The sequence below is a fragment of the Oncorhynchus mykiss genome, chromosome 5, assembly GCF_057628025.1.
Source record: "Oncorhynchus mykiss isolate SJ-2025 chromosome 5, ASM5762802v1, whole genome shotgun sequence".
Classification (NCBI taxonomy): domain Eukaryota; kingdom Metazoa; phylum Chordata; class Actinopteri; order Salmoniformes; family Salmonidae; genus Oncorhynchus; species Oncorhynchus mykiss.
In genome coordinates, this window is record NC_143026.1 from 73,882,677 (window position 1) to 73,904,344 (window position 21,668).

The window sequence follows — 21,668 nt, forward strand, 5'->3', positions numbered from 1 at the left end:
CCAGCCAACTCCCTTGATATTTCCTGTTGGGTTTAAGGGCATACAAAGGGCCAGAGAGGGAGAGAGAGATGGGACTACAGGGCATAGCCCATTGTACCAACAGACTGCATTCAAAACACACACAAAGCCAGTGTCCGGTCCCCCATAACAATAGAGATCCATTAGAATGTAGAGGGAAGATGAATCTCCCTGCATTAAGATAACAATCCATGCTTTACCTAACCTTACCCTGACATTCCCACCCAACACCAGCCACATCTCTCTGACCCAGTCCAGTCTGATCTAGTCATTTGTTCAGAGAAAGTCCTGATGTGGTTCTGATAGATCAGGGAGGGTGTTTGTGACAAATGATGATCAGGGAGGGTGTTTGTCCTGACGTGATGGCACACGGCGTTGTGTGTGAGCTCACAGTTGTGCCAGACATGAGTAACACAGTTCCCTTTATGAATACTAACCGAAGACCTGTATTCCCAGCTCCAACCTTCCCAGATAACCCTACCAGCGTTTCTGATGAAGGTATAGGACCACCACACTGATCTCCCTATCTCCCTCCCTCCCTCTGTACACACACCTCACTGCATGACAACACTCATCCAAGCACAGGTGCCCAAACCCAAGGGCAGTTTATTGCAGTCCACTTCGTTACTGGTTTTTCCTTTCTTTGTTCATGTATATTTTGTAATGTATTGAATGTGTCCGTTTTGTTTAAATGCATGTTACTGTTGGGAGGTCACAATTCTGTTTGAACACTAACATCGATACGCTTCTTAATAAAAACATACTTGAAACAAGCCATTAAACATCATTATCATGGGCTTTTATTATTTTTGCTTTATAAATATGAATCTACAAATTAAGAAATGCCAGGTTGGAGAGGATTCGTCGCATTTTCGGTATGACATCAAAATTATTATTAAATAAAGATATGCCTACATTGTCCTTGTCTGTTGGCTTTTCTGCATATAATTATAATTTTTTACAAATATGGATCCTATTTCGACGCACAAAACCATTCACAAAGTCCAAATGGGTTTTCTCCCACTTTTCCTGAAATAGTCACATAATGTCAGAAACCCTACTGCTGCGGTCATTCGATGGCTTTGGCATATGTTCTTCAAACAGAGGACGCCGTGTTGAGATAAATAATTAAGCCTAAGCTACTGAAAAATAGGCCTTTTACATTACTAAAACATGACAGGGGTATTTGATATTTATTAAAGTGATGGAATCTAGACAGGCTACCAGCATATGTCAGACAACAGCAAATGTCTCCTTTCCTTATTTGAATACCTAGGCCTACTTTCATAAAGCCTATGAGATAATGAATTGACAAGGACAAAATTAAGAGCAGAGACATCTATGCTATAGTATGAAGATGAAATTGAAAGTCATTCAAATAGAAACAAATACACCCAACATGTCCACATCCTATTTATCAATGTTGATTACTCTATAAATGAAGAAAATTATACCATGCCAGGTTGGAGGGATTGGCACATTGCCCATTTGGCAAAACATTAGGCATTACAGGCCTCAGAGACAAAACAACCATGACGATTGATGTTGAAGAATTAAATGAAGTCACATCCAACCTTTTTTTAAAAGACAGATTTATTTATTTACTTACAAGCAAGCAATTAACCCCCCCCCCCCGTATAAAATAAAGTCCACATATCAAACAATGTTTTTACTGAAATGTACATAAGCCTAGTTAAACGGTTTAGAAGGTTATTTTATTTTCATGACGGTCTTTATCCATAACCATCGGTTACACGGTTATTCAATTACCGTCACAGCCCTACCGGTAACTCATTCTGTCTGCCATCACAGCCCTACCGGTAACTCATTCTGTCTGCCATCACAGCCCTACCGGTAACTCATTCTGTCTGCCATCACAGCCCTACCGGTAACTCATTCTGTCTGCCATAACAGCCCTACCGGTAACTCATTCTGTCTGCCATCACAGCCCTACCGGTAACTCATTCTGTCTGCCATCACAGCAGGTGCTGCTGACATTGATGTAAGGCAGTCCCAGTAGCCTGGTGTAGCTCTGTGCAGGCCCTGCATGGCCTACTAGCTGCTACTAAATACCTTCATCTGATAGCTCTTAATTAACAGTGTCAGCTAACTATAGCATGAGATACAGTAGGGTTGCACAGCAGGCTTATTTACTCACAGCTAAGCTCTTTACTGATACAGACACTCCTATTCTCATTTGACAGGGTCTGCATTGAAAGAGAGAGAAGGGAGCCACCAGCTAGCAGGTAGATGGAGGGAGAGATAGCTAATATAAAATGGAGAGAGGGATAGGGATAATAGAGCATCCATTAACTGGCAGTGAGGGAGTTATTTCAGGGTGTGTGGATGGAGAATATCTATCACTGGGGCGGCTGGTAGAACACTCTTTGGGCCGTAATGGGTTGGGTTATGTAGTGGGTTAATTTTTGATGCTGCTGTAGAAGTTTGAATGGAATCTAATGGCTGTGATGGGGTTTAGGTTAGCTAATAGAACATGCAGAACAGCAGAATCTTTAGGCCTCCAAAGCACTCCTGACATGTAGTTCAGCCATTGTTAGCTAACATTTCTATGAATACCATTTTAGAGAAATACAGTTACTATAGTTGGAAGTCATACATATTGAATAGCATAGTTACTAGTCTGGGGTCTGACATCATTTGGAACGGCTCTGTTAATATTCACGTGTGTGTGTGTGTGTGTGGCCCTGACGCTGGAGAGGAGTCTTGTGATGTTGGACCTAGACCTAGATTAGATATGGCTGACTCTGGGTTCAGTGGGTTGTGAGAGGCAGAGTGGTGCATCAGAGGCAGTAGGGAACAATACTACAATGTCGATGGCTTTTCAATGAACAAACCAGATTTTTCCACTCCAGCATTGGAGTTCCTTAATGGACAACAAAATAAGATGACAAAGGACCTTCCCTCAGTCATTGCCAAGTCTCCAAAGACTAGAGATACCAAAAGCCTGGAAACTTGGAGAGACCAGAAAGAGAAGTGCAAAGTGTCATGAGCTGTCTGTTTCTCCCTGAGCTCAGCCACTTATTAAAGATCAACACAAAACTCTACTACTCCATGTAGCACATCTACTAACCCAACAACAGCCGAAGACAAACAGGATTACCGATTATAGAAGGGAACTAAAGGGCTGACCGAGGGATGGAGAGTGGGGGTGAGAGTCCAAGAGAGACAGAAAATTTGAGGTAGAGGCATAAAATCGATATATAAAGATCGAAATGTAGACAGAGAGAGGTAGACAGAAAGAGCAAGAGAGGGAGGGAGAGAGCCACATGTGCAGGGTGAGTGCAGGGCAGGCGGTATGCCAGCAGGGCTGTTAAAGTAGGGCAGCCTCGGCCAAGCAGACAAAGTCATTCCGTCAGCGCATAGGGGGGGGGGGGTCCGAGCTCTTAACGGACCAGGCTCTCTCTGTGTGTGTGTGTGTGTGTGTGTGTGTGTGTACACACACACTATAGTGTGTGTATACTGTATGGTTGTGTGCTTCTTTTTTTTTACCAGACTGCTTTGGTGTGTATGTGTGTGTTCTGTGCTATGTTCTGTCTGCATGGAGTAACAGAGGACAGCATTACCAAAGCCTGCGGATCGCAAATAATCACCATCACTGGGCTGGAGGCTGAGCAAGGGGGCAGGATGTCAATACCAAAATACGGGGCATCATGGATCTTTTGTGTTTTGGCTGTCGGTCCTGCATGGCCAGAGGAGTGCCAGGGGGTCTGAGACATCATGTACAGGCTGTAGCGGCAGAACTGAATACAGTAGCTACTTAGTGTGTGCTCTAGCAATACAGAACGGGGGTAGAACTGAATACAGTAGCTACTTAGTGTGTGCTCTATCAATACAGAACGGTGGTAGAACTGAATACAGTAGCTACTTAGTGTGTGCTCTAGCAATACAGAACGGGGGTAGAACTGAATACAGTAGCTACTTAGTGTGTGCTCTAGCAATACAGAACGGTGGTAGAACTGAATACAGTAGCTACTTAGTGTGTGCTCTAGCAATACAGAACGGTGGTAGAACTGAATACAGTAGCTACTTAGTGTGTGCTCTAGCAATACAGAACGGTGGCAGAGTCACCAATCTCCTTCAAATAAAATTTTATTGGTCACATATACATGGTTAGCAGATGTTAATGTGAGTGTAGCAAAATGCTTGTGCTTCTTGTTCCAACAGTGCAGGAATATCTCACAAATAATCTAACAATTCCCAACAACTACCTAATACACAGAAATCTAAAAATGAGAATATGTACATAAGTACATGGCTGAGCGATGGCCCAGCGGCATAGGCAAGGTGCAATACTAGTGTCCAGTTGATCACTGTGTTCTATCAGTGATTCAACTCTGCTACTGTGGTACAAATCCATCCATCAATGACTACAGTTGAACAACAAGAGCTGCTGTGGTGTGTGTGCCTGCATGCGCGTGCATGGGTATCAAGCATGTTAGGAAACAGTTCTGGGTCTTGAATCATGTCAGAGACAGAGAGGTTAACAACAAAACTCACATTGTAGACTTCTGTTCAGTGACAAAGGAGGAGATCACAGAAGAGTCTCTACCAAAACGGTTATTTTGTGGTTTAGGGAGAATAAGCCTTTCCGACATCTGTAATTAAAGGCAACCACATTATTGTCCAGTCAACAACATTTATTCTCTACTCCTACAGACTTCTGTATACCTCAAGAGTATAAAACTCAGAGGTACTGCCAACCCTACAGCACAACCCAAGGGAGGGAATGAGAAAAAAAAACTCAGGGACAGCCTTGAATGCACAAGAGACAGCCATATCTCTGTCAGACGATGCCATTACATGCTACTGGGGCACAGGCCCGCGCACCCTCACCCTGTCATGCCCTACTGGGATAGGTATTGCCAGAGTATCAACATGACAGGAAACAAACCAGTGACTGCCACAGTCTTATCAACATCAACAGCTCTTATCAGCTCTGATACTATATTGTAAACACCCTAGTGGAATTGTTATAAAAAGGAAAAACCCACTCACTGAAATTTTTTATTTTTTATTTTTTATTTTTTTTATTTTTTTTTTTACCTTTATTTAACCAGGCAAGTCAGTTAAGAACAAATTCTTATTTTCAATGACGGCCTGGGAACAGTGGGTTAACTGCCTGTTCAGGGGCAGAACGACAGATTTGTACCATGTCAGGGGGTTCGGGGGTTTGAACTCGCAACCTTCCGGTTACTAGTCCAACGCTCTAACCACTAGGCTACCCTGCCGCCCCACTCTAAGTTACAGTGGAAGTTTACATACACCTTAGCCAAATACATTTAAACTCAGTTTTTCACAATTCCTGACATTTACTCCTAGTAAAAATCCCTGTCTTAGGTCATTAGGATCACCACTTTATTTTAAGAATGTGAAATGTCAGAATAGAGAGAATGATTAATTTCAGCTTTTATTTCTTTAATCACATTCCCAGCAGATCAGAAGTTTACATACACTCAATTAGTATTTGGTAGCATTGCCTTTAAATTGTTTAACTTGGGTCCAACGTTTTGGGTAGCCTTCCACAAGCTTCCCACAATAAGTTGGGTGAATTTTGGCCCATTCCTCCTGACAGAGCTGGTGTAACTGGTGGTGAGTCAGGTTTGTAGGCCTCCTTACACACTTTTTCAGTTCTGCCTACAAATGTTCTATAGGATTGAGGTCAGGGCTTTGTGATGGCCACTCCAATACCTTGACTTTGTTGTCCTTAAGCCATTTTGCCACAACTTTGGAAGTATGCTTGGGGTCATTGTCCATTTGGAAGAACCATTTGCGACCAAGCTTTAACTTCTTGACTGATGTCTTCAGATGTTGCTTCAATATATCCACATAATTGTCCCTCCTCATGATGCCATCTATTTTGTGAAGTGCACCAGTCCCTTCAGCAGCAAAGCACCCCACAACATGATGCTGCCACCCCCGTGCTTCACGGTTGGGATGGTGTTCTTCGGCTTGCAAGTCTCCCCCTTTTCCTTCAAACATAACGATGGTCATTATGGCCAAACAGTTCTATTTTTGTTTCATCAGATCTTTGTCCCCACGTGCAGTTGCAAACCGTAGTCTGGCTTTTTTATGGCGGTTTTGGAGCAGTGGCTTCTTTCTTGCTAAGTGGCCTTTCAGGTTATGTTGATATAGGACTCGTTTTACTCTGGATATAGATACTTTTGTACCGGTTTCCTCCAGCATCTTCACAAGGTCCTTTGCTGTTGTTCTGGGATTGATTTGCACTCTATGAGATAGAACGCGTCTTCTTCCTGAGCGGTATGACGGCTGCGTGGTCCCATGGTGTTTATACTTGCATACTATTGTTTGTACAGATGAACGTGGTACCTTCAGGCGTTTGGAAATTGCTCCCCAGGATGAACCAGACTTGGAGGTCTACAAGTTATTTTCTGAGGTATTGGCTGATTTCTTTTGATTTTCCCATGTCGTCAAGCAAAGAGGCACTGAGTTTGAAGGTAGGCCTTGAAATACATCCACAGGTACACTTCCAATTGACTCAAATGTAAATTAGCCTATCGGAGGCTTCTAAAGCCATGACATCATTTTCTAGAATTTTCCAAGCTGTTTCAAGGCACAGTCAACTTGTGCATGTAAACTTTTGACCCACTGGAATTGTGATACCGTGAATTAAGTTAAATAATCTGTAAACAATTTTTTGAAAAATTACTGGTGACATGCAAAGTACATGTCCTAACCGACTTGCCAAAACCAGTTTGTTAACAATAAATTTGTGGAGTGGTTGAAAAATGAGTTTTTTTGACTCCAACCTAAGTGTATGCAAACTTCAACTGTATGTATTAGGTTAGGATCGTCAGCGTTCATGTACAGTGGGGCACTTATTTTCCACCATAATTTGCAAATAAATTCATAAAAAAATCCTACAATTTTGATTTTCTGGATTTTTTTTCTCATTTTGTCTGTCATAGTTGAAGTGTACCTATGATGAAAATTACAGGCCTCTCATCTTTTTAAGTGGGAGAACTTGCACAATTGGTGGCTGACTAAATACTTTTTTGCCCCACTGTATATGCCTTTTGAACACGGCGCCCCAAGACTTTTTGGTACTACAAACATTTGAGCTGAGCCCGCCAATTCCTCTTTCTAGGAAGGCACTCTTCCCATCAATGAATTAGGGACAAGAGTCTTCCTGACCACATGGCCAGAACAAGACAAAACACTGGGACCTATTTGAAGGGATTGGGAAACTATTGAGCTGACAGACAGGCGAGTCAGGTAGGAGGTTTAACTTGGTGTTAAGCCCTTTGTCCTGGCTCAAGTCCTCCCTGTCATGGTCACCTATTCTGTAATGAATTGATTGGCTTAAACGTTTTTCCTCTATCCCCCATTCTTCTCTTGCCAAGTTTCATAGAGAACAATGTGTTCTCAGTCAGACAACTTGCTAGGCACATTGTAACTAATGAAATACTGAAGCGCAGACTCTGAAAGCCAGGCAAGCTACATCATGCACAAGCTGTACGCACCCGAAATATTTTAGAAACTTATTCACCCCAACAGTTAGTCAGTGAAAAGGAGTCAGACAATAGCCCACCCATAACCAAAAGTATGCGGACACCTGCTCGTCGAACATCTCATTCCAAAATGGCCACCTCTTAACCAACCATGCTGCACTACAGCGGGTAGAGCGCAAGGTCCAGTACATCACCAGGGTCAAGCTTCCTGCCATCCAGGACCTCAATATCAGGCGGTGTCAGAGGAAGGCCCTAAAAATTGCCAAAGACTCCAGCCACCCTGGTCATAGAGTGTTCTCTCTGCTAGTGCACGACAAGCAGTAACAGTGTCAAGTCTAGGACCAAGAAGCTTCTAAACAGCTTCTACCCCCAAGCCAATGAGACTCCTGAACAGCTAATCAAATGGCTACCCAGACTATTTGCATTGCCCCCCCCACCCCTCTTCTACACTGCTGCTACTCTTATTAACCATGCATACTCACTTTAATAGCTCTACCTACATGTACATATTACCTCAATACCGGTACCTCCTGTATATAGCCTCACTATTGTTATTTACTCCTGCACCCACGGTGCTCAGAATGACATTTAGATTATGGTAATTCATATTAAGAGAACATGCAAGTCGAGAATGTAACGATGTTTGGTCCTTCTTACCGAATTCATATGTGCATAACTGTCCACATGTACTTTTCCTCAGCCAACAAGACAAGTACCGAACAGCAAAATCACTAGCCTGTCAATTGCCAAATATACCCCATAGTAGAAAAGTTTACTTATTCCATTGGTCAGCTTGTCGAGAAAGAAATAGTCTATTCCAAACATATTCTGGGACAGTTGTGGGATGATAGCTTCCAAATTCATACAACCAGTAGGCCTAGGCTACATATAGAAAACGTTAAAAAAAGCAATGATGCAACAGATCTGAACATTTAGCTTAAAATATTGATAAACTATTTATTATTCACATTATAAGCCCAACAATGCGAACAAGGCAGTAGGCTACACGCGAATGTTCGTTCCATAATGCCATTAACGGAAAACATTGCTGTCAAAAGGGCACTGCACATACGAGCGGTTTAATGTGACAGACAAACATATCTAATAGGCTACTTTGAAGCAAGGTAAGACCTGTCTCATAATATGTATTCAAACTTCCAGGTTTCCAACAATTAAGTATATGTTTTAAAAATGTATAGCCTTCTGCCTCCAGCTCACTGCAAAGAGGTGGTGCTGATGAAGTCTGCCTTTCATTGCAGTTTGAGATGCTGCAGCAGCTCTCGCGCTGTCTGACAGATTTTCAGCTCAAAGGCTGTTTGCGGTACAGGTGTGATAAATAAGATGCATACCAAGTATACTGTAGCCTACGGACACTGCAATTTAATTGCGAATTAACCTTAAGTCTGACAAGCATGACCAGTCAAATGTATTTCTATAGACTGGTATTTCAAATCAATGAATATAGGCTAAAACGCATTCTTTCTCAATTGGATTTTACCTTATTGTCTCTTCACCTGGACAATTGGACGGCGCAAATTGTTTTTATCAGCTTTTCAATTTTTAATAGGCCAAAAGCCGGCTACTACCAGCTAACGGAAACCCTGTATCAGCACCTAAGTATTGTGATAATATCGTACTGTGTAATGAGGTCCCTGGCAATTCCAAGCCCTTCCTGTACTACGCACAGACTATCTTCTACTGTAGAGCGCCTATACACACTATAATAGGGCTGGGAATTGCCAGGGACATCACGATACCACTGTTTGGGTGCCGATACAATATGTATTGCGATTCCATACTGCAATTTAGTTGCGATGATGTTCCAAACATATTGCTCATTGCTATATGTCTGCTGCAGAGATACAAGAGAGAGCATGAGACAATGAGTTTTGAGCAATTAGGGAAATAAAAGAACTGAAAACATGTTGGCTCATTATTTTGGCGGAGGAACAGCCAACTTGCTCTAGCTAATGCTACATACAATAGCAATTACTGATGCACCGATATTACATTTTGGGCCTTGCATCTTTTTAACCTATATTTCACATTTTTGCAGCCTTAAGCATTCTAGTACAGTTAAATAGTTAACACACACACACACACACGGACGCAACGGTCTAAGGCACTGCATCTCAGTGCAAGAGGCGTCACTACAGTCCCTGGTTCGAATCCAGGCTGTATCACAGCCGGCTGTGATTTTTAGTCCCACAAGGCGGCGCACAATTGCGCCGCAATATTTCCCTATCACAGAAAAAAACACTTTCCATTGATCGTTAGTTCTCGTCCTCTTGACCTCTCGTACTCTTTCTCTGCGTTGTGTATTTATCACACGCATATATATCCCCTTTTAAGGACTCACTTCTTCTAGAACACAAATTGTCTCTGTAGGGCCTGGCTACCCATAAAACATATGTTCACTTCAAAAAGATTGTTGAAGAGTTACATTAACCACACTGGAAAAATTGCTACTCAACTAGCAACTCACTTCTATGCAAAAAGGTTTCACAAAAAGAGAAAAGGACCCTAAGCTTTTAGTAGAGGACTTAAACCCCTATAATAGAGAACAAAGACAAAGGCCTCAAACCTTTTCATAGAGAACTAAGGAAGTCTGTAATAGAACAAAGGACTTGAATCCTTATACAAATCACTCATTGCATGTCCTGTTTTAACCTGATTTGGTTATTTTAAAATGATATTAGTCTTGACTCACCCAGCAATTATGCCATCAATGAGCAAATTAAGAGTTGACTCTCCCAAAGTGGGTTGCGCCCAGCCTCTTTCTTCTGAATCAACACACAGTTCGAGCTTTTGTTGTTCAGACCAATTAATCCGGGTCACGGCACCAAATGTTATCAATTTATGTTATTCTTCAATAACACAAACTCCAAAGCAAATCAGGAGGAGGAAAACAGGTTTATTCAAAGAGGACAAATCATACTGGGAGGTAGATCTCCCCTGTCCTCAGTGATGCTCTCCAGTGTTTCTCTCCCCAGAACAAAGGGAGAGCATGTAGTTTTATAACCCAGCCCTAGCCTGTGGTTGACTAATTAGAATTCCTTGCAATAAAATTTGTCAAATAACAAGCATCCTATTTCAGAAGACATATTCCACCCATGTCTCTGAACCTGTTGATCAATATAAAATAAAAAAACACTATTTCCATTGATCGTTAGTTCGAGTCCTCTTGACCTCTCGTACTTTGTGTCTGTTGTGTATTTATCGTCGACATAGTTACAACGTCACATAATAATTGAACGCATACATTTATTTTATGTAGTTATTACACATTGATTACACCATCACTCGTATTTCATATATCACAACGATACGTATGCTATGATGCTGGTAATAATCTGTTTCAGTAGCTATAGTTAGCTAGCTAACTATATAGCTTGGTGTCATCTAAAATATCCCTAATTTAAAAGAGAGTTCTTATTTGATTAATGGTGGTTGGACCCATCTATGTGAAGCTAGCCACAATAGGAATTAGCCACAGTAGAGGACTTTGCGGTTAGCATTCAAAATAAGTGTCATTGACAGTGATGCAAATAAATACAAATAGCAGAATTATGCCATAATTGAATAGATCATGGCAAAAAGAGGTTGGAATATAGGATAAAAATGAACAAAAGACAATGTTAATTTTACAAAAATCTGTTGAAATCACACTGGATGTATTAGACTTTAGAATTGCATTGGGGGTATACTTATTTCACTGTACAGCCTTACCTATGGATTGTGGATCAATGACATGGGGTATCAGTCTACTCAGTGACACCCAGAGAACATTAGCATCGTAGCTCTTATTGCGGGATTCTGAAACAACTGATTTGAGCCGCATTTATTGTCAACATGCGTGTATTCAACACTATTCCTGAGGAAAAACAATATTACGTGGATGTTTGAGTCTGATAATTCTGAGGAGGACGTTGGAAAAAAATATCTTGGGTATTGAGTAGACATTTCATTGATCCCTAAACCTAACGTAAAGCTTGGAGTTAATGGATTTCACCTTTGAGTTCTCACTGACATTTTTTTACTCTTTCAAATGAATGTTTGACTTGTTGACTGCCCGATCCACACAGCAGACATTGTGGGCCAAGTTAGGAATGCTGTGTTGCACGTGTAGCGCCAAATTTGACATTGCGTCATTACTATTGCACGTCAGCTTTGACATTAGTTTAACAACGGTGTGCAAAAAAAGATATCGGGCCGATACCGATGTTGGCATTTTTACCTAATAATCCGATATGTTTACCGCTATATTGTGCATCCCTAGTAGCAACCAATAAATAAGATACTTGGACTCGAAAAAACGATAACAATATTGTCCAAAAATAAGGCCTATATTCATTTTTTGGTTTAATTAACTTTATTCATGTAGATAAACTATTGTGTTTACTAATGATTATAAGCAATTGTTTTGCTAATTTTAGTCTGTCAATTAAACCTTCTACATCTCCTCCTCTTTCCAACTGTCCTCTGATGCCCGAGCAGCGGTGTAGAATTGATGAGTGTACTTTCGTTTAAGCAATGCACGTTTTCAATGCTTGCCAGTGAATAAATAGGTTGTCGATGACTGTGTACATCGGCCTGGCCAATTACCATAACCTCAAATTCCAAGACCGTCACAGCCCTACATATGTTTGCAATATGTTTATGTACAGCTTCACATACATACAGCAAGTCAGAGCAAGAGGCTTGCGGTTGTCTGTTTAAACTCTACATAGATGTCTGTAGCCTATGTAGAGATAAACAGGTTGTTTCCTGTTACAAGCTGAAAGCTGGTTGGACGGGTTGTGGCTCTTTCTGTATAGTCTCCATATAACGTTAACCTTTAGATATGTAGAGCTGTGTAGTTCCAAGACGGTACTTTAGTTGCAATAGAAAAGCAGGGTGGGGAAAAGGTCTTTGTAAATCAACTCTATAACAAATATACAGTACCAGTCAAAAGTTGGGACACTCCTACTCATTCAAGTTTTTTTCTCTCAATTTAACTACTTTCTACATTGTAGAATAATTGTAATGACATTAAAACCATGAAATAACACATTATGGAATCATGTAAGCAAAAAAAGTGTTAAATCAAAACATATTTCATATTGAAATTCTTCAAAGTAGCCACCCTTAGCCTTGATGACAGCTTTGCACACTTATTGCATTCTCTCAACCAGCTTCACCTGTACTGCTTTTCCAACAGTTTTGAAAGAGCTCCGACATTTGCTGAGCACTTGTTGGCTGATTTTCCTTCACTCTGCAGTCCAACTCATCCAAAACTATCTCAAATTGGGGTGAGGTCGGGTTATTGTGGAGGCCAGGTCACCTGATGCAGCACTCCTTCGCTCTCCTTCTTGGTCAAATAGCCTTTACACAGCCTGGAGGTGTGTTTTGGGTCATTGTCCTGTTGGAAAACAAATGATAGTCCCACTAAGTGCAAACCAGATGGGACGACGTATCGCTGCAGAATGCTGTGGTAGCCATGCTGGTTAAGTGTGCCTTGGATTCTAAACAAATCACTGACAGTGCCACCAGCAAAGCACTCCCACGGTGTGGGAGGGTAGCCTAGTGGTTAGAGCGTTGGACTAGCAGCCGGAAGTTTGCAAGTTCAAATCCCCGAGCTGACAAGGTACAAATCTGTCGTTCTGCCCCTGAACAGGCTGTTAACCCACTGTTCCTAGGCCTTCATTGAAAATAAGAATTTGTTCTTAACTGACTTGCCTAGTTAAATAAAAGGTAAACATAAATAAAATGTAAAAATCATAACACCTCCTCCTCCATGCTTCGCGGTGGGCACCACACATGCGGAGATCATCCATTCACCTACTCTGCGTCTCACAAAAGACACGGCGGTTGGAACTAAAAAACTTCAAATTTGGAGTCAGACAAAAAGGACAGATTTCATCCGGTATAATGTCTATTGCTCATGTGTCTCGGCCCAAGCAAGTCTCTTCTTATTATTATTATTGGTGTCATTTAGTGGTTTCTTTGTAGCAATTCGACCATGAAGGCCTGATGCACACAGTCTCTCCTGAAAAGTTAATGTTGAACTCTGAAGCATTTATTTGTGCTGCAATTTCTGAGGCTGGTAACTCTAATAAACGTATCCTCTGCAGCAGAGGTAACTCCTTTCCTGTGGCGGTCCTCATGAGAGCCAAGCTTCATCATATCGCTTGATGGTTTTTGCAACTGCACTTGAAGAAACTTTCAAAGTTCTTTAAATGACCTTCATGTCTTAAAGTAATGATGTACTGTCATTTCTCTTTGCTTATTTGAGCTGTTCTTGCCATAATATGGACTTGGTCTTTTACAAAATCTTCTGTATACCACCCCTACCTTGTCACAACACAACTGATTGGCTCAAACGCATTAAGGAAATAAATGCAACGCTGTCATCAAGGCAAAGGGTGGCTACTTTGAAGAATCTCAAATATAAATTATATACATTATTATTTGTTTAACACTTTATTGGTTACTGCATGAGTCCATATGTGTTATTTCATAGTTTTGATGTCTTCACTATTATTCTACAATGTAGAAAATTGTCAAAATAAAGAAAAACTCTTGAATGATTAGGTGTGTCCAAACTTTTGACTGGTACTGTACATCTCTACAAGCTATAGGGAAGCAGGATGAGATGACTCGGCGGATCTTTGTGTATGCATTTCCTCTAAGCAATGCCTTCATTTATTGGGCCCTCGAGTGGTGCAGCGGTCTAAGGCACTGCATCTCAGTGCAAGAGGCGTCACTACAGTCCCTAGTTCGATTCCAGGCTGTATCACATCCAACTGTGATTTGGAGTCCCATTGGGCGGCTCACAATTAGCCCAGCGTCGTCCGGGTTTGGCCGGGGTAGGCCGTCATTGTAAATAAGAATTTGTCTTAACTGACTTGCTTAGTTAAATAAAAGGTTACATTTAAAAATAATAATAATAATAATAAGCTGAAAGTACACAATGTACAGAAAGAACATGGATACTGCAAAGCTGGTGGAGAGCTCCCTCCTACACACACACAAAGATGTACAGATACAGGGAGAGACATGGAGGTGAGTGGCTGGTTTAGAGCTAGCTGTGGTAAACAGTCGGGGCTGAAAAGAGTGGGGGAGGGGCAACATGAAACTGCAGAGTTTCTACAGAGGGAAAGAGGAGAAGAAACAGCGTTTGCTGGGAGAAATGAGGGATGACAGGAGCAAATCAGTCCCTCAAAACATCCATGTGATATTCATTCACCCACACACCTTCATCCCTCGCCTCACCAGAAAAACTACTGTTCGTCACCATCTTCTTTACCAAAGATATTACAAACTCAAACCAAACCCTACCTTTCCCTATAAACCGTACACAGCCACCAAGTACAGTAGGAAAAAAAAAAAGAACAAGTGCCCTATAAAAGCCAGTACAGTGCTTACAGTCCCACCTCATAAAACTAACAATCCACACCTAGAATTACTGCTATCAATAAACCGTTTCAATCTACAGAACTACTAACTGCCAGAGGCAAAAGGATAGCATTACAGTGTGTATGACGGACCACAAACTCAAGAAAGCAAAATCCTGTTTGCTTAAGGTACTGGATTTGAATGGTACACACAAAAACAGAGTTAATTTAGTATTTTGAAAACTATACTTTCAGAAAACAGACTTCAGACAGCCGCATGGTTCACAAAAACAAGTGAAGTTGCTGTACTGTCACTAGTACTGCCTGTGGACCCCCAGCTCCAGACGACTTGGTACTCCTGGCATAGTGTTGCTGAATGCTTATAACGTACAAAAACAATGAGGGGGAGGGAGAGAACGAAAAACAACATTGTCCAAGAAACTCAGCTCCCGGACCAGTCCTTGTCGCCCCCACCTACTCAGATAGAATGGACTCTGGGACTGAATGACAGGTAGACTAATGTCATTTTGAGACATTATATAGCAGGGGGCTTTGGCCAGAATGGGCACCCTGGCTCCGTCTCACCCTCACCCAGACAGAGGCAACTATCGATTTTTCCCACACCACTAATAATAATAATAATAAATAATAATAATAACAGGCAATGGATGGAATGAAAAACGTGATCAGAGTTGAATTCAGAGTCATAGATGAGTTTATCACGAATCGTTTGAATGAGTTAAAGCTTTTCCCAGACGCTTGTTGAAACCAGCATTCACATTCATGATTAATATTATCCGTATCAATATTATCCTCCGTGGCCAGTTTATTAGGTACACCATCCTGTTCACAAAAATGGTTCGCTCCTACAGACAGTGAGTCACGTGGCCGTGGCTTGCTAAATAAAGCCGGCAAACGGGCAGAGGCATTTAGTTACTGTTACTTTAAACAGAATGGGTAAAACAAGTGACCTAAGCAACTGAGCGTGGTATGATAGTCGATGCCAGGTGCGCCGGCTCCAGTATTCCAGAAAAGGCTGGTCTAGTGGGATTTCCACACACTACAGTAAAAAAAAACAACATTAAATTCAGCTTGTTGCTGAATCACAGATGGGCTATTGCAGCAGACGACCACACTGGGTTCCTATCAGCAAAAAACAAGAGGTGACTCCAGGGGGTAGACGATCACCAACACTGGACAATTGAGGAGTGGAAAAACATTGCCTGGTATGATAAATCCGGGTTCCTGTTGTGTCACGCTGATGGCAGAGTCAGGATTTCGCGTAAGCAGCAAGAGTTCAAGGACCCATCCTAACTGGTGTCAACATCACAGGCTGGTGGCAGTGGTGTAATGGTATGGGGAATGTTTCCTTGGCACACATTGGGTCCCTTAATATCAGTTGAGCAACATTTCCATGACTTGAAGACTTAAGGCTGTTCTGGAGGCACTAGATGGCCACTGAGTGTAGTTGTTCCTCCGTTTCGATTAACTGTACCAAAATCGGATTTGGTCAAACCCCACATTACGTAAACAAACAAGCAGGGATGAGTACAAGGGGCCTGAGAACAAATACAACAATGAGTTCTGATTGTTGCCATTCATAACTAACTAGATGGAAACAGACCAAGCCTTCTGCTGTACCTTTCATCAGAAAGATGGGTGGGGAGAGAGAGCGGATGCCACAGAGAACAGTGGAAAAGGAAGAGACACATGTCTGCATGACTAATGCCATTTCAGTAGCAGCAACCTTTAAAACAACTTTCCAACGGGAATTCCCTTTAAACCAGACCAAACTCTCCCTTCTGAGTCTCAATTCTCTATACTCCAAACAAGGAAATTGCATTTTACAGTTAAAATATGAATTCACACACTGGCATTACCTAATGACAATAACAACCTGAGCCCTAGGACCATGCCCCAGGACTACCTGACATGATGACTCCTTGCTGTCCCCAGTCCACCTGACCGTGCTGCTGCTCCAGTTTCAACTGTTCTGCCTTATTATTATTTGACCATGCTGGTCATTTATGAACATTTGAACATGTGGGCCATGTTCTGTTATAATCTCCACCCAGCACAGCCAGAAGAGGAATGGCCACCCCACATAGCCTGGTTCCTCTCTAGGTTTCTTCCTAGGATTTGGCCTTTCTAGGGAGTTTTTCCTAGCCACTGTGCTTCTACACCTGCATTGCTTGCTGTTTGGGGTTTTAGGCTGGGTTTCTGTACAGCACTTTGAGATATCAGCTGATGTACGAAGGGCTATATAAATACATTTGATTTGATTTTGATTTGGATATCATACAGGATATTATGCTTCTCTACACAGCACTGTCAAAACTGCTACGAGATGGAGAGGGTTGGGCACAGCTGGCTCACCACATATGCATTTGATGATGCAAATTCTGAGCCATGCTTTGGGACATTACCTGTACACTGGTGTGTGTGTGTGTGTGTGTTCCCTGCACTAATGTGAGTCAACACTCTTTCTGCAGCAGTATGTCAGACAATTAAGACTGTGCCATGATGACATAACTAATGAACAGCAGATGTCTGAATGAGGCTATGTCATCATCCTGTCCAACATGTTCTTTGAGCTCCAATACTTCATCTTCAGACAACGGCTGAAATATCACTTCAACACTTCAAAATGTGTTAAGCTTCCAAGCCATACATTTTGGGGTGGAATGGTCTTTATTTTCACAGATTCCATAGCAATTAGGGATGCACCAATATCACATTTTTGGCCACTACCGATGTCCAATATTTTCCTTGCCCAAAAAACTGGTACCTAACATTTTAGCGCCATTTTAAGCATTCTAGTACAGATAAATAGTTACACACACGGACGCATCGGTTTAAGGCACTGCATCTCAGTGCAAGAGGCATCACTATGGTCCTTGGTTTCGAATCCAGGCTGTATCACATCCGGCTGTGATTGAGAGTCCCATATGGCGGCACACAATTGGCCCAGCGTCGTCCGGATTTGGTCGGCATTGTAAATAAGAATGTGTTCTCAACTGACTTGCCTAGTTAAATAAAGGTTACACACACAAAACATTATTTTGTTGGCATTTACGCATGTCCCCATTACCAGTAAAACATAATCAAAACCTATTTCTTTCACTTACTTGCTGTTTCGTTGTTCAGTCGTTTCATTCTCAACCAGAATTTCATCATACAAGTCAAGCAGTGACGTTTCAGCTGTCTGTCCGTGGCCTCTCTTCCTCGGTGCTTCACTGTCACTGTGTCCATTTCCATCTTGTCCAGCTGTGTATGTAACATTTCACGTGAACCCTGTTTGTCTGCATCAAAGTAGCGGTCATTGTACCTAGCAGAGCATGGTGGCGACACAGTAAAGAGGCTCGTGGAATGCCACCGAATTGCTTGTTCACAGCCTTCTACTTTTGTAAGTTAGACCGTGGGGTTGTCAGCAGTTTTGTTGAGCAGGTGTTTCAATGCCATGACAGAGGGTATCACGTCTGCTGCAGACGCAGTTGATGAGCTTATTTTTTGAGTCAGTTGTTCGAATGGTGCTAGGAGTGTGTTCATGTTTCCAAGTTTCAAACATGTTCTCAAATGCCATTGAAATGGCAGCAGCGGTATGACAACCAGCACATTCATGAGCATGAAATACGACTTTCCCCAGTACGAAATCCTGGTCAACACACTGTGCTGTCAGACTCAGCATGCTCATAGGGCTGATATCGCTGGTCCAAATGTCAGTTGTGAAGCTAGTAGCAGTGACGCCCATAGCAAGTAGCTCATGGTTGTGCGTTTCAACAATACTGTGCAACTCCGTGGGCAACATCTGAAAAAAAGCGCCTACTTGGTAGTGTACGGGTGCTCGGCCAACGAAAGAACGGTTGATTGTCAAGGGCAATGAAATCCATTATCTTGGCGTTAATGGATTTGGTCTTTGAGTTGTCTCGCTGAAATGTTCTTACTCTTTCAAATGCTTGACTAGAACTTGTTTAGTTGTGTGTGCTTAGTATTTTTCTGCTTTTGTTTTGTGAAGCGCTGTATTTTTCATGGCGTCATTACGTCATCTACCTACGTTATATAGGCATGCATGTCAGCTTTGACATCGGTTTGCACATCGGGCCGATGCTGGCATTTTTAACTAATATCGTCCGATTCCGAAATGCTCACCGATATATCGTGCATCCCTAATAGCAAGTGATAAAACCATGTTGTACAGCAATGTGACATAGCAAAGACACCACAGGGGGAAAATACCAGCATTATCCCTCCTGCTCTCTTATTTCACTCCATCTCGGAAACCAGTCATCACACGGCCAGGGAGACACAGAAAGTCTCCTCTGTAAGCTTATAGAAGGGCCACAAGACAGACACAGACAGACAGAGAGAGAGAGACAGACAGACAGAGACAGACAGATTCCAAACCAGCCAGCGGGAACTAGCTTCTCATGCTTTGTTGATAAAAAAAAAGGGTCTGCTATACAAATTGATGGGAAGTGGTGTTGGGGGAAAAACATACGATAATGTAAAATGATGTCAAATGTACAGTTGTGAGGTCTGGGGTTCGCTCACCAACCAAGAATTCACAAAATGGGGCAAACATCAAATTGAGAGACTGCATGCAGAATTCTACAAACATATCCTCTGTGTACAACGTAAAACACCAAATAATGCATGCAGAGCAGAATTAGGCCGATACTGCTAATTATCAAAATACAGAAAATAGCAATTAAATTCTACAACCACCGAAAAGGAAGCGATTCCCAAACCTTCCATAACAAAGCCATCACCTACGGAGAGATGAACCTGGAGAAGAGTCCCCTAAGCAAGCTGGTCCTGGTGCTCGGTTCACAAACACAAACAGACCCCCAGGTCAGCAACACAATTAGACCCAACCAAATCATGAGAAAACAAAAGGATAATTACTTGACACATTGGTAAGAATTAACAAAAAAACTGAGCAAACTACAATGCTATTTGGCCCTAAACAGAGAGTACATAGTGGCAGAATACCTGACCACACTGACTGACCCAAATTTAAGGAAAGCTTTGACCATGTACAGACTCAGTGAGCATAGCCTTGCTATTGAGAAAGGCGGCCATAGCCTGTCTTCTCTTGAGAGCCAGGTCTGCCTATGTGCACACTGCCCACAAAATGGAGGTGGAAACTGCGATGCACTTCCTAATCTCCTGCCAAATGTATGACCATATTAGAGACACCTATTTCCCTCGGATTACACAGATCCACAAAGAATTAGAAAACAAACTCGATTTTGATAAAAACCCATATCTACTGGGTGAAATACCAGTGTGCAATACAGCAGCAAGATTTGTGACCAGTGCTAGAGGTCATTATATGAGGAGCAGCTTATGGAACAGGAATACCTGCCAAACTGGCTCTCCAATTATTATTCATTTTTTACAAGGAGCATATGTGCACCTAAGTTGAAAAATGTAGGCATACAAATACATCTAGGAGCACTATGAAAAACACAGAATCCTTACATTTTTCGAGATGCACTGGTGCTCCTAAATGTACATTTCAGGTTGCACAGCTAAACATTTTGGTGCATATGCGAGTAAAATGGTCGCTCTGTAGAGCACTGCACATACACATCTTTTACAAAGGCCCTCTACTCACACATTGCTGGTCTAAACTTACTGTTGCGTTGCAAGTGTACGCGCGCGTATAAGGGAGGCGCCCTATAGGCCCTTGAACAGTAAAGAGTTGTTCTCAGCCTGGGTCAGCTCTGCTGCTCTTCAGAAAGCATGGAATCCCCTCAGCAATATCACTGATAAGTTCAAGGCCCATGGCTATAGCCTGTGACACAGATATACCTGGGGGCAAAGTCATATTCCTTCTAAAGGCGCCCGGCGCCGACAGAGATGGCCGCCTCGCTTCGCGTACCTAGGAAACTATGCAGTTTTTTGTTTTTTTACGTGTTATTTCTTACATTAGTACCCCAGGTCATCTTAGGTTTCATTACATACAGTCGAGAAGAACTACTGAATATAAGATCAGCGTCAACTCACCATCAGTACAACCAAGAATATGTTTTTCGCGACGCGGATCCTGTGTTCTGCCTTACAAACAGAAAAACGGAGCGGATCCCATGCAGCGACCCAAAAAAACGACTCCGAAAAAGAGGGAAACGAGGCGGTCTTCTGGTCAGACTCCGGAGACGGGCACACCGTGCACCACTCCCTAGCATTCTTCTTGCCAATGTCCAGTCTCTTGACAACAAGGTTGATGAAATCCGAGCAAGGGTAGCATTCCAGAGGGACATCAGAGACTGTAACGTTCTTTGCTTCACAGAAACGTGGCTCACTGGAGAGACGCTATCCGAGGCGGTGGAGCCAACGGGTTTCTCCAAGCATCGCGCAGACAGAAACAAACATCTTTCTGGTAAGAAGAGGGGCGGGGGCGTATGCCTTATGGCTAACGTGACATGGTGTGATGAAAGAAACATACAGGAACTCAAATCCTTCTGTTCACCTGATTTAGAATTCCTCACAATCAAATGTAGACCGCATTATCTACCAAGAGAATTCTCTTCGATTATAATCACAGCCGTATATATCCCCCCCCCCCTCAAGCAGGCACATCGATGGCTCTGAATGAACTTTATTTGACTCTTTGCAAACTGGAAACCATTTATCCGGAGGCTGCATTCATTGTAGCTGGGGATTTTAACAAGGCTAATCTGAAAACAAGACTCCCTACATTTTATCAGCATATCGATTGTGCAACCAGGGGTGGAAAGACCTTGGATCATTGTTACTCCAACTTCCGCGACGCATATAA

At 42.2% G+C, this 21,668-nt stretch overlaps 1 protein-coding gene across 6 annotated transcripts in view; it reads right to left on the bottom strand.

The window, feature by feature from the left end:
* The window catches only part of LOC110524508 (SUN domain-containing ossification factor), an 80,713-nt gene that overhangs the window by 45,831 nt on the left and 13,214 nt on the right, over window positions 1-21,668 (bottom strand). The window contains exon 2 of one of the 6 annotated variants that reach the window (XM_090235859.1): window positions 12,689-12,909. The exons of the other annotated variants lie outside the window; for them this stretch is intronic. The gene's annotated coding sequence lies outside the window, so the exon portion shown is untranslated. The remainder of the gene's footprint in view (window positions 1-12,688; window positions 12,910-21,668) is intronic. 6 annotated transcript variants of the gene reach the window in all.